Source organism: Chelonia mydas, chromosome 5, assembly GCF_015237465.2.
Source record: "Chelonia mydas isolate rCheMyd1 chromosome 5, rCheMyd1.pri.v2, whole genome shotgun sequence".
NCBI classification, from domain to species: domain Eukaryota; kingdom Metazoa; phylum Chordata; order Testudines; family Cheloniidae; genus Chelonia; species Chelonia mydas.
Window position 1 is genome coordinate 55,685,176 of NC_051245.2, and position 14,735 is coordinate 55,699,910.

Consider the following 14,735-nt stretch of genomic DNA (forward strand, 5'->3'; position numbering starts at 1 on the left):
GGACTCCACTACCTAGTGAGCTGAGCTGAGCTGTGCATGAACCCACGTGACAGAGATATGGCTCCCGTGCTAAACCTATCAAGCACTTTACATTTTTTGTCTGCCTCTCTGTCCTTAGTGGCTACAACTAGTATTTGTACAGTATAAATAGGTTTATAGTGGAAATCTATTTGCATGTGAGTGTTCATGTCTTAGACCACATTGGGAGGAAGAATAGGTATAGTTCTCTATATAGCACATTTAATGGAATGGGAGATAGTCATGAGTGGTTGAGGGAAATATGTAAATTTGTAATAGAAAACTATATTGTTGATGGGGAAGAGGGTTGGTAAAGTTGTTTGATGCAGCTAGTGTGTCTGAGATATAATGTGGGAGATGGCTTATTCTGCGAAGGGGAATTTGACTATAGGTGTGTGGTTCCTGTGTTGTAAGAATGTAATTTGTATGGGTTGTTGTAGCAGGGGTATGTTCCTCATATTTATAAATATATGTAAAGATATATTGAGTGTGTTTCTCTATGGGATAGAGAGAGGGAGCAGTGGTAGGGTTGTTTATGGAATCTCTTATTTTCCAGACTTTCAAAAGTTCCCCCCGCCCCCCATAGATAGGTCTTGCTTCTCCCTTATTGATGTTTTCAGGTGTCTTTGCAACAGATATAGACTAACTGACTGTACAGGGAAAACAATGAAAATGTCTATACACAAAGTGCCACCAAACAAACAAAGTGAACAAACTGGAAAAAAAAAGGGATTTTTTTTTGCTAACGTCTTTCATTTATAGTAATTTAGGTGTCACATTGTTATAGCAGAAAACATTCTGAAACTGATCTCCAAATTGATGCTGTCCCCCTTTTAATATTTTCTAACCTTCCCCCCCCAAGAGTATTTATAAATAAACCAGTGAAATGTGAAAACATTTGTAGATAAATGGTTTTTTTTTTTATAAAGAGCCTAGACTTTGCTAAAATCATTGTAAAATGTAAAAAGCAATATTTGTTGTTCAGTGAAACAGAACAAAATATTAGAATCAAGTACTGAAGCTTCCTATCCCAGGGGTGGTTCCACTAATGGAGTTTACAAACCAGAGATCAGGAAAGCTTTTAAACCTGTTGTGATCTTGGAAGAATTTGTGAACTCCACCTGATTCTTGATCTTTTATAGGTGTAATGTTAGAAAACATTTTTGTCTATGGACCCAATTCAGGAAGACACTTAATTTCCTTATTTTAAGCATGTGTGTAGTCCCATTGACTTCAAGGGGGCATGTGTTTTAATACCTTGCTGAGTTGGGGCCACTGTATGAATTATCATCTGTGAAAGCTGCAGAGTTGACATACCATCCATACAAAATCTTCATGGATTTCTGTGGGGCTCATGGGCTTGATTGAAAGCCCATTCAAATCAGTTGGAGTCTTTACATTGACTTCAGTGGGTTTTAGATCAGGCCCTAAAATGGCAGTTCAGACTCTTATAATACTGTACCTACATCAAAGATCATCCAACCCTGCTCTCCCAGCAACAGGACCCCATCTCCTCTACCAGACCCTTTCTCTCCCTACCATATTTAAATATCCACATTATCCTTTGCACCCATTATAATGTTTATTATGTCTGTTTTTAAAAAGAGGGCAACCATTGAAGTCACTGGGTTTGCATGGGAGTAACTGAGGGCAAAATTTAACCTAAAATCACAAAATTATTCCTTAAGATTTATGGACTCCAAAAATGTACATCTGTGCCTCTATGCTAATTTTCTATGGAGGAGAAACGTATGAACAGTTTTGAAGTTCCTAGGCTTTAATTAAAAATCTTTAAGCAAACATCTGCTAGTTTTATCTCAGAAACATAACTCAGACAGCTTCTGTAGTTAATCTTAAATTCCCACCAAAAAATCTCCTGCGACGTAAAAGTATAAATACATGAAATTTCAGGTTGCATAGATTTTCTTTAGCAAAAGATAAGGAAGCAGGTTAAAACTTGGCCTAGAATAGAAACTTGAAATCAATTTGTTTACATGTCACTAATGTCTCAGGACAAGGTATATATATTTCAAAATATTTTTTTTAAAAGCTGATTTGTTCAATTGAATTAGTAAAAAAATTATTCACCAGTCTAATTATTTTTGTGTTCATATAATTCAAAAATAATTCAATTTTTTAAAGCAAAAAATTTGGCAGGGAATAAATCCATGATACACTGTAATCTGTCTGTCAGGTTCATGACTGCTAAAATCTACTTGGTTAAGTGAACATCAGAAATACAATGAGCTTATTATTAAATAACAAGAGTTTTAACAAAATATATGTAGTGTAGTAATAAACAATTTCAGTCTCTCAAATAAGTAGTGCATTTTATAAATAGATTAAAAAAACAGCAATAACCCACCTACATACATTATGTTCTCCCTGTAAATAATTTGTTTCATCTTACAAATTAACAAGAGGCAGGAGATTCAGACCTAAGTCTGGCATTCTGCCCTTAACTCATGGTATTGTGTTCTGTTTTTTTAACTAACAAAAGGAGGCAGCCCTGTTCTCTGTTGTGATCTGACTAGGGTGACCACAAGTCCCGATTTTATAGGGACAGTCCCGATTTTTGGGTCTTTTTCTTATGTAGGCTCCTATTGCCCCCCACCCCGTCCCGATTTTTCACATTTGCTGTCTGGTCACCCTAGATCTGACCCCTGCATGGCATGGAGGAGATGGAAAGCTCTCAGAGACAGCCCAGGTAAAATACTTCCATTGGAAGGTGTCATATATCTGGCATAACATTTCTGCACTGGCCCCTTTCTCCTAGTCACTAGTGCAGAGGTCATGTTGGGGACTGGAAGGAGCATACTGGCAAGGGAGTTGGCAGGAGGTCAGAGGGCATGTGGCCAGTGTGTGCTGTGCTCTGGCTATTTCTGCTTTCTATGGCCCATACAAAACAGCATAAACTAGAGCAGTGTGTCTGCTGTAGGCTAGCTAGACTCCTGCCTTCCCCACAATACAGGGAGTGTGAAGACAGCTTAGAGCCTCTTTGCAAAATGTCTGTCATATAAATGATTTTCATATTTATTTTTCAGTGTCTTTCATAACCTGTAGGCTTGACCCAGCAGAGAATAACTAGCTTTCTGGATCATGCCAATTCCAGAAGGACAAGGCTTCTTCACAGCAGGTTGGCCTTTCCAGGAGAAGGTTCAGTTTGCTGCAGAAGGCTCAAAGAGAGCCAAACAACAGAACAGCCTCCTGTGAAGTAAGCTGCACAGCTGACAGGGGGAGGAACTCTCATATAAAATAACTTGCCCTCTACATCCTCCTGCTCCAGATCCACATGACTCCTCACATTTGGTTCCTGCTGCCCATGCAATTGGCTACAGTATGTGTAAGCAGGGGAATAGTCCCACTATTGTGGGGAACTTTCCTGGCTTCTGCACTACCCTGGTGAAGTGGGCTAGTGAAAGGATCTGAGTCCTCGCTCCCACTTCCTTGACCCAGTGGCCTTCCTGCCCTTGAGGATTCCCCTTCCACTCTCCTGTCTGGCAGAGTCCTCGTAACCCCAACAAGGCTGGGCCCAGGATTCCTGGGGGGCTCGACCCCCAACCCTGCTGTGGTCACCTAGGACAGGGTTAGGGTGTCCCCACTCCAGGGTACTCTCTCTGCACTGGGCACTTCTCTGACTCACTGACCATTACATACAAGTTAAAGCAAATGCAAGTTATTTAATCAACAATTAATTTTAAAAAGAATAAGGAAAAATGGGAAAGGTTAAAGGAAACACATCAACCTGCTCTGTGGCAGGGAACATCACAAACAGTGTCTCTGGAATGTCAGGGCAGTTCACAGTCTGTTTCTTGTAAGTCCCAGGCCTTCTTCTCAGGCCCTGGCTTTGCTGTAGGGATGCTGTAGGTTGGACACTTGCTCTGGTGGTGGCCACACGCTCTCAGGCTCTAAGTGGTAGGACCCTTCTTCCCAGTGTGGCCCCCGCCCTGTCGGGGTTACGATCCAAGCCTGGCCTGCAGAGCCTCTTGGCTGAGGCGTCTCCCTGTGCTGGGCCTGCTGCCCAGGGTCCCCCTCGCGCTCCCGAGCTGCTAACCGCACCCAGCTCTAGACTGCTCCAGCCCGAGCTGTACCACTCTGTCTCTGCACTGCTGCTGCTCTGCCTCCAGCTCCCTGGGCTGCTTCTTTGGCCCCTCTGCCTCTGGTTGCTGCAGCTCTGTTCCCAGGACAGGTCTGCTCTCCAGGCTGCTTCTGTGACTCTGCTCCCAGCACTGACCTGCTTCCTGGGCTGCTTTTCTGGCCCCTCTGCCTCTGGTTGCTGCAGCTCTCCTCCGAGGGCAAGTCTGCTCTCTCTGGGCTGTGCCTCTGGCTTTGGGGCTGCAGCTCTGCTCCCAGGACAGGGTCTGCTCTCTCTGGGCTGCTTTTCTGGTCCCTCTGGATCTGGCACAGCTCTGCTCCCCAGCTTAGCTTGGGCCCCGGCTTTCTCCTTAGCTCGGCCCCACTCTGTCTGACCCAGGCAAATCCAGCTCACACGGAGAACGGGACCTCCCTGGCCTCCTGACTCCCTGATTAGCCTGCTCGCCCTGTCATTCAGGCTGACCTGGAGCATTGGCCTCTCCCCATTGTTCCTAGGGACTATCCGTCTTAGGGTCCTGGTTTCCCATAGACCCTTTCCCTTTTAGTATAGGGAGCTAGCCTACCAAAACACCCCCACTGAATGTTAGTAAGGGGGCTTACTGGTCCCCTTACATATGGGAGGCAGAAGCTTCCTCCCTCCTTTTTCTTCTCCTTGATCTCCATTTCTTTTTGGGAAGGTTTGGTTATTCATCAGGCTAAACATCTCTTCTCTTTTCCTGAAATGGAGTTGTTGGCCATGGTTTGACTGTCTTCACACTCAAGAGTTTTTTGGTGAAAAACCAACGGTTAATGTCTCCTTGTTAATACCTTGATACTCCGAGCACTTGATCGCCATTTCTGGTGTTACACTAGGGAAGTATGTAGCCTGAGGTGGCCAGAAAATGCCTAATGAACCATTCTGCAGCTACTACAGATAGGAGGAGCTTCCACAACTGTGGAGACAATGAGGTCCATGAAACTTCTGAGGGCCAAGAAATGTAGGGGATTGTTTTGGGTAGACCTTAGCCACAGGTCAAACATAATTTCAAACAGAAAGGGAATGCATTTTAAGGTGAGAAAAACCTTGGTTAATTTATTCCCCCATTTCTGAAGGCCATTATATTTCCTGGCTTTGGCTACAAGTGAAAATTCCAAGTATCACAAGAAAGGCTGCTGCTGCTGTATTTCTAGCTAGAAAGGAAATACCAGAGGTTTTGTGAAAAACCCAGTTCTCATGAGTTTTCCAGACCAAACTTTAGGATACGCTTTAGATAAGCATCCAGACTTTTGGATGTTTCTCTGACCCTTTGCATCTGTTGCAATTTGCTCACCACTTGCTTGAATCAAATTTGGAGTAAATGAAATGCTATTTTAGAAGGGTGTACACTCACCAGGTTATAAACAGGGTGTGGAGTATGGTGTCTTGTGTATATACTGAGTGTGTACACAGGGTACAGAGGAACTGGACTGGTATGAAAGGGCCCCTGGATGCCTGACATTCTGCCAGTGTGCATGTGCAAAGGCGCTTAAGTTGATGATTACGCCCAGATGATGCGTAAACCACAATGGGATTCACAAACTAGGTATTCCCTTACCTACCTTGTTGGCAGGGCCTAATCTGGTAGAGGTGCTCAGAGGCTGCATGAGAGGACACCTACAGGATCAAGCCCTGCACAAAACAATGGAGGAGGTGGTGGTGTTGCCCTTTTACCCAGTAGCCCAGGGGTTAGAATACTCTTACCACTGGGCTATTGGGGAAAAGAGCACTACCACCATCCCCCTTTCTCTTGAGAAAGGGCTGATCTGGCTTAAGCATCTAACTCCCTGTGAAGGTTTAGGCCCCACCCCTCTCCTAAGCATTTCTTATTGGCTAGATTGTATGGCTCCCTACTCAGTGTGCATGGTTTTCTGAATCCCTTTCTTAGGCTCTTAACTCTCCCCATGCTTTGTATAGGGAGGCTGGATATCTAACTCATGGCTTAGGATTCCATTGGGTGATGTGGCAACTAAATGTAGGTGCTACAGTGCTGAGTCTTAGTCTCCTTTGTGGATCTAGCCTCCAGGCACTTCCACAATACTACTAATAATCATAATGAATATGGTAATTTTTTTGGTGGTATGGACATTTCCTTAGTCTTTTTATAGAGGGCTTCTGAAAGTTGAAAACTATATTAGATATGTTCGTAGGAGCCTGTAACCCCTATGAGCACAACATTCAACTTCACTATAAGGTATCTTTCAGATGTTGTGCTCATGCTACTTATGCTAACATATGTTAAAACGTTCATGAAGCCTCTGCTGTGCTGTCATTCATTATAACTCTTCTGTGGAGGCCCTTTTAAAGGTTGTACTTATTGAGATTACAAGGAAAGAGAGGCAGAAGAGATTGTGTTTGGATATGGGTTTAGGTTAATTTTTTGCACTTGAAGCTGGACTGTGGCTGCTGAATAAACTATGGCAAGAACAGATTCAGTTCTTTGGTTCAAAAATTCACAATTTGTTCTCATGAGATCCATAGTGATAGGAATATCATGAGATCAGATAGTCATGGAAAATATTTTCCATCTCAAATAGTGGAAATCTCGTGGGAACAAGTTGTCCTGTGAGAATCTGGTTGCATCAAAACTGGAACTTGAAAATAGGCCTCTTCAAATTTTGGATCCAGCTTCGAGCCAAAACTTGGAGTGAATTTGGATCTGGATATTCTAGTCAGACTTATCTGAAATTTGAAGGGGTTCAGATTCAAGGTTCCACATCGGAGTTTTGGTCCACATCTTGCTATAGGACTGAAAATCTTTCATAAGGAAACACAAAGCCGGGCAGATGACATATGACCTTCAGAAATGTCTGAGATACAACATTGTGAATGTCTATATAAGCCAATCAAAGAAAACTAATCCAGTTCTCTAGTATGATAGAAATCCTTGGAAATTCAGCTTTGATAAAGAAGATTGTTGAAATTGTGTCTTAAGTAAGGAACATGTGACAAAAGGCTTTGATTCTTGTTCTTTATCTCAAATGAATCTTTTAAATATAAATTGAAAGTTGCTAGATTAACTGGTCCACCAAGACATCACCCTCACCACATTTAAACTCTTCCTAAAAATTCACTTTTTCGACCATTACCACAAGAAGTGAGTTACTATTCACTAACTTCTATCTTTATCTTCATTATGTTATTAAAAACAAACAGATCTTTACAAAACAACCAAGATGTATACATTCCCAAACTGAGTAACAACTACATGATTACTGCTGTAAGACTTTCCCTCTTTGCCTCTCTCTCTATTAATCACCCAAACTCGTGTCTCCTCTAAAATGTAGATTAGAAGCTCTTTGGGGCAGGGGCCATGTTTTTCTGTTTCTTGTGTGAAACATGTAGAAGCCTTTTGGGTGCTATAAAATAATAATAATAATAATAATAATAATAACCACAGGTCAGATTCTTAGCTTGTGTGACTCACTGTAGCACCATTGACTTTGATGGAGCTATACTGAGTTACATCAGCTAAAGAGCTGGCCCCAAAAGTTTGGGTTTCATTATGAACTTCAAATTTATCACAATGCTCCAAACAGTATGATCTCTGGACGAGTTTTATGCCTCACCCTCTGGGATTCCCCTCTCCCTAACAAGCCAAGCTCCAGTTTTACTTTTAAATATCTTCAAAGGGCTGAGAGAGCAATGGCTTGCCAGTTCCTTGTCCTTCAATATCTATGGGGAACACTTGGCTGACCCCTTTAGCCATCAGTGGGATGGAAGAGTGAGGAATGGAGAACAGCGACTGGAGTGGAAGGAAACTGTATGATTTGTAGGCTGTGGTTCTATGGGGAGGATCTATTGGGTGCTGGATATTCATGTTTGGGTTGAAGGTAGATTGAGGAGGTGGTCAAATGACTATGGATGGGAGAAGGGGCCCTGACTCGGTGAAGGGATCTGTGAGGAGTATTGCTGGATTAAAGGGGTTTTGGTTAAGGACCAGGTTTTCTCTTCACAGAGGTGAGGGATTGGGAGCTCTTTTGTGGTTGCCACACTAGAGGTAGGAAGAGTCTCTTTGCCTTAAGCAGGATGCACACCTATTATAACTTGCATGTGTTCCACAGCAAAGATTACAAAACAACCACTGACTTTGGTGAGAGTTATGTGTATGGGGACTGTTGCCCCCTTACTAACATTCAGTGGGGGTATTTTAGTTGCTAGCTCCCAATACTAAAAAGGGGGAAGGGTCAATGGGGAATCAGGACCCTGAGACTGACAGCCCCCAGGAACAATGGGGAGAGGCCAATGCTCCAGGTCAGCCTGAATGACAGGGCGAGCAGGATAATCAGGGAGTCACGAGGCCGGGCGGTGCCGTCCTCCGTGTGAGCTGGGATAGCCTGGGTCAGACAGAGCGGGGCTGACCTAAGGAGAAAGCTGGGGCCCAAGCTAAGCTGGGGAACAGATCCGGAGGGACCAGAAAAGCAGCCCAGAGAGAGCAGACTTGCCCTCAGAGGGGAGCTGCAGCAATCAGAGGCAGAGGGGCCAAAAAAGCAGCCCAGGAAGCAGGACAGTGCTGGGAGCAGAGTCACAGAAGCAGCCTGGAGAGCAGACCTGTCCTGGGAGCAGAGCTGCAGCAACCAGAGGCAGACGGGCCAAAGAAGCAGCCCAGGGAGCTGGAGGCAGAGCAGCAGCAGTGCAGAGACAGAGTGGTGCAGCTGGGGCTGGAGCAGTCTGGAGCTGGGTGCGGTGAGCAGCTGGGGAGAGCGAGGGGGACCCTGGGCAGCAGGCCCAGCACAGGGAGACACCTCAGCCAAGGGGCTCTGCAGGCCAGGCTTGGATCATAACCCCGACAGGGCGGGGGCGATACTGGGAAGAAGGGTCCTACCCCTTAGAGCCTGAGAGCGTGTGGCCACCACCACCAGAGCAAGTGTCCAACCCACAGCATCTCTGCAGCACAGCCGGGGCCTGAGAAGAAGGCCAGGGATTTACAAGGAACAGACTGTGAACTGCCCTGACATTCCAGAGACGCTGTTTGTGATGTTCCCTGCCACAGAGCAGGTTGATGTGTTTCCTTTAACTGTTCCCATTTTTCCTTATTCTTTTTAAATTTAATTGTTGATTAAATAACTTGCATTTGCTTTAACTTGTATGTAATGGTCAGTGGGTCAGAGAAGTGTCCAGTGCAGAGAAGTACCCCGGAGTGGGGACACCCTAGCCCCTGTCCTAGGTGACCACAGCAGGGTTGGGGTCGAGCCCTCCAGGAATCCTGGGCCCAGCCTTGTTGGGGTTTACAAGGACTCTGCCAGACAGGAGAGTGGAAGGGGAGTCCTCAAGGGCAGGAAGGCCCTTGGTCAAGGAAGTGGGAGCGAGGACTCAGATCCTTTCACTAGCCCATTTCACCAGGGTAGTGCAGAAGCCAGGAAAGTTCCCCACAATAGTGGGACTATTCCCACACTTACATATGCATATATGTGGACCACAGGACAGGGCCCTAAAATGTTACCAAAAGTTTAGTGGTAGAGTTCCAAATAATTAACTGGTTGAGATAGAATGCAAAGGACACATAATAAAAATGGAATTAGTGATGGACATAATATTGCAGTCCTTTTTCAGGCAAAATTCCCCACTGAACTGAACACAAGTTTTGCCTGAGTGAGACTGCAGGATCAGGCCTGATACTACTAATAACTTTCAAAAGATTCAGGTGTCTCCTGAAGACTGTAAGCATTGGAAGGACTGAAGGCTGGTTGATTGATTATTTTAGTACTCAAGGCTTTTGCTGTGACTTGTAGGTTCTTTCTTGATTTTTAGTATTATTATTGGATGACACTGATGCTAGTACTAGACTTTTTTCAAGGATATAACGTCTATTGGTAATATTTTCTCTAATGATTTCAAATTGGGACAGGTAGATGGTTATTAGAGCAAGAGCTGCCAATGGATGTGGATATTGAGTATTACAATGTCCTGCCATCACTTGATAGAATCAAGCAGAAAGAGCAAATAGTGCAGACATAATAAAGCTAGACATTTCTATGATTTTCATATTCTTTCATGCCTTTTTTCTTCAGTCATTAAGGACTTAAGGAGAAGAATTAATGAGGGAAAAAACTGAGTCTTTGAGAGAGCAAAGATTCATAAAGGTTTGTTGTACTGGTTGTTTATCAGTTGTTAGACATCTTGGTTGAATTTTTTTTTTTCGTTGGCAGATGCTGTCATACCGTACAGTATGTCAACCATATCAATGCTGGGGTCAGCTTCAGATATCAATTGCACAATATGCACATCTTGTATATGTATAAACAGAGAAAGATTGTATCTATGTATTCTTGAACAAAATGGCCATTGACTATTTTATTCGATCTGTAAAGTTACTTAGGGTGATTCCAGTGAACTGCAACTGTATACTCACCTTTGAATATATGCACTTATCCTTTCCAAGCTGTATATATTGAACTTGAGTTTAGAATCTGCTGCTTTTAGATTTAAACATTGAGCACATTGCACTTTTTAGAAGGTGTTTTCTTTTCTAAAAGTTTCTGTTGTTTGTCTTATCATAAATGGAATTTTTGGTATTGGCCTCGTCGTGCTAGCCACTTCTCTTGGAATGAATATTAGTATACATGGATTACATTTTGCAGTATATATTCAGGAGAAGAAGACCCAGTGAACAACAGAAATGCTGTATTTCTGCTCAGTATGGGGACGGGGCAGGCAGCAGAGAGGCCACCCAGGGGGCTCTAGTGTCCCATTTTGCACAGTGGAGCCAAGCACTATGGCAGCTTTGTGATAGGATTGTATCAGGAAATTGTGGGTAGGTCAAGGGGGAGGTAGGGGCATGGTCAGTGTGTCTTCAATTGCACAGTAGTCCATAGCCGCTACTCTAGTCCTGGAGTAGAAGCACCCAAGCGAAGCAGCTGCTCCTTGTGCAGCCAATAGGCTGACAGGCAGGAGGATTCCATACTCTACCACCCTCTAACATCCATATGGTCCTATGGGTAAAGCTCTTTTACTGCGGCTTTAAGTGGAGGAGCAGGATTTGGTCCAGTGTCCTATGAACTCAGTCGGAATTTTTACTAAGAAAAAACTGGAGGATTGGGCTCTATAGGTTTACACAGAAAACATTTTAATATCCATTTAAGGGGCTAAGAAGGTACTTTTTCACAATATAAAGAAAAAAATGCTTTGTAAATGTATTATTTCAGAGATAATTGAAATTTTACATGAGGATAAGTTAAATGTGCATTAATAAAAAAGCTAATTAGACAAAATATAAAGCTATTGGGTTTAATTCTTTTTTTCAATTGCACCAGTTTTAAACCAGTATAATTCCATTAACTTCAGTGGAGTTCTGATTTACATCTGTTCAGATGAGAGGAGAACAAGGCACAAAATACCATCCAGCTCTGATTTGAAAAGCTTTACATTAACTTTTGAAGAACACAACATATATTCACTCTGTTGTACTTTTTGCCAAAGCTTTGTGTTTAGAACACATTTATATTTATATGCACTATGGAATAACAAATATAATTGTCTTCCTGACACTAAAGTTTGGGATTTATTGGAAAAGACAAACATATGGTTGAAAGCTGAAGTAGTTTGTAGTTTGTGGAAAGATTTTAAAAAATAGCTGCAGAATAAACAACAATATTTTACAAAGTATATAACTTAGGTCAAGGTGAGTGTTGGTTTCTTAGTTCTTAAGAAATAGGTGGGGCAGTAATAAATGAATGTATTCAATATTCCAGATTTTAAGGCCTGATTCAGTTCCTTTGAAGACAACAGAAGAATTTTTATTGACTTCAATGAGAACAGGATTTTTATCACCCAGCATTTAATCACCAAATTACATTTAATAGAAATATTTCAGAATTTCATTTAGCATTGTAACTGTGTTTAAATTTGTTGATTGGAGAAATTACAAGCACAATGACCAAAAAAGGATAATTAATTATCCTGAATTTGATTGTATGAATTGTATCTAAACTGAAATCTCTACTTTGCATCGTGTACAGCCTAATCATCATTCCAAAAAGCGACCTGTTCTCTAGTGAAGTTGTATTTAACAAAAGGGACTAATTAAAAGATTTTTTTTTAAATGAATTGAGTTACAGACCAACTCTATTAAACTCTGTTTAATAATGTTAGTCTAATGAAATTATCTCGGACTTAGTCACATTAATTGCTGTTACCAGGGCTCTAGGATCAATACAGTGCAGTGCTGAGGAAACGATAGCCTATCAAAATAAGTTTTAAACCAAAGGTTGTGCACAGTGCTTAGCTAATGTAATATGTACTTATTTCAGATTTACTCTAGGAATTACATTTATTACATATATAATAATATATATTATTTTTTATAATTTAATTTATAATTTTTTATAATTTATAATATTTTATAATTTCACAGTGCTGAGATTTAGTGGACGTATAAGGCATTTGATAGTGAGATTTCTGTATTTTAAAAATATGGTATATGAAAAAGCAATGCTCTACAGATTTATTCTTATTTCAGAGGAGCCCCAGAGCTTTGGTATTCAGCAAAAGTTTCTTTTGCATCTCATAAGTTGTTTCATTATCAATATTAATTTGAAAAAAAATATTATTTACCTTTATGGTGTTACTGTTTATTTTTAATCAAGTATTGTACATTCTACAGACCTTCTGTGTCCATCTAACAAACCACAGAGTATTCTTGTCATAATAACAATTAATTGGTTTTAACAAAGCATGGTCCATAAAGTTGCATTGGCTTGTGTTCCAAAGTGAATAAGACAGACAAAGATTAAGGGCCTGATCCAGCTCCATTCGGATCAAAACTCTCATTGAATGTAACAGTTCAGGATCAGGCTTTGTGTCTCAGTAGGGTGACTAAATAGCAACTGTAAAAAACGTGATGAGGGTGGGGAGTAATAGGCGCCTGTATAAGAAAAAGTCCCCAAAAATGGGACTGACCCTTTAAAAACGGGACATTTGGTCACCCTATGTCTCAGGAAATTCACTAATGTGGAATCTTTAAATTTAAGTGTTCCATCCCAGCTTCAGCTCCCCCGCCTTGGTAAATCATTCATATTTTCACACTCAAGTAATCTCCAATGTAGAAGTTATATAATTGTTTATTTAAGCATGCCCCTGGTGCTTTTGTTTTACTTTTGTGCCTTTTATGTGCATGTGACTTGTGAATATGGAATTTGGTTGGTTAAATGGTTTCATATGTTCACTATGTATAATCTTCATCTTCAAGTTTTCTGTTTGCTTACTTGTTAAAATAAATGTTTTCCATTTAATACAACAGTTTGTAAGAATTGCTGTGAAGCAAAGTTAAAAGGATGAGTTCTTGAAATAGAAATTCATAATAAAAACATTTTAAAAATATGTTTTAACATGTGGACTAATTTCTCCCATGTTTTCACATTAATTAAAATCTTATTGTCTTGGAAAAATATCCCTATTCCATCCCCTTTCCTCCCAGTCCCCTTCCCCATTGCCCCCCACATACACTCATTTTGTGGTGTCATAAATCTAAACATTGTGCAAACTAACTGTACATTTAAAAAGCTCCGTGCAAAGAAAATACTTCCACAAAGCCTTTGTTTCATGATCTGACTTCTTACTCCAATGAAATCAACAACTGTTTCATATGGTTACCCTTTGAATGTAAACTATTTTTTAAAATTATTTCAAGTTTTTTTTAATTCATTCTCTTTTTATTGTATAGTTAACCCATCATGGTGTTCATATGGAGTTTTTAAGGCATTTGAATGTCAAATTAAGCTACAAATACAGAGAGAATTCTACAAACAAAAGTCATCCTATCTCATTAGAAATGAAAAGGGTAATGATTTCTTAAGAAACAATTTGCATTTAGAGAAAAGAGTATGATCAGCCATGTTTGCTGGCTGCGAATGTTCCTAAGTAGTTCTGTATGTAATCCTAAAGGTCCTTTGCGTTCAGATTTAAAAGAAAAAGTTTAAAAGAAATCAACTAAATCTTTCACTTTCAAGAAACCTTTCCCGGACAAAGAAATTACAGTAAAGTACCACATGAAACAGAATGCGAAGCATGCTACAGAGCTTATCTATTTTCAGTCAAAAAAGTTTTGAAGTCTGAGCTATGATTCTGGAGGACAGGTATTAGCTCTTTGTAGAGAGCAGATCAGCTTTAAAGACTTAAATTATTTTTTCATTGTTTTGTCTATTAAAACTCACCAGTGCCCTTCTTCTGCTTCTCCAGGAAGTTGTACCCGTCAGCACCTGCTGAGGGCTTCGTTGACCAAACTGACAGGTAAAAAAATTCCTGTAGAATAAAGCCAGACCAGCTGGCTTTGAAGAGAAACCCCCCAGTTTGGGCTGTGTTTGCCTCACTCACCCTCTACTATGAAGACAGAAGCTTTTTCCCTTTTAGTTGTTGACCTGTAAGATGCGTGATCCCTGTGCACAAGTGTCTGGCAGGCCTAGGTGCACCTGCTCCTGTCACTCTAGAGTAAATTTAGCTGTAAAAGGTATCACTGACAACCAGACCTTTGTCAGCGCTGGCAAAAGAACACAGAATTACTGTCCCCCCAGAGTATGCTGCAAGTTCAAATGGAAAATATCAAAATCAGTCATTTAATCCAAAAATCACTCCTTTGAGGAAAAAATGAAATTGCTTTCATATGGCAAAG

General features: G+C 41.2%; 1 protein-coding gene across 1 annotated transcript in view; it reads right to left on the bottom strand.

The window, feature by feature from the left end:
- The window catches only part of MEF2C (myocyte enhancer factor 2C), a 158,465-nt gene extending 144,017 nt beyond the window's left edge, over positions 1–14,448 (bottom strand). Inside the window, exon 1 of the mRNA XM_043546642.1 lies at positions 14,281–14,448. The gene's annotated coding sequence lies outside the window, so the exon portion shown is untranslated. The remainder of the gene's footprint in view (positions 1–14,280) is intronic.
- Between the last annotated feature and the right edge of the window lie 287 nt (positions 14,449–14,735).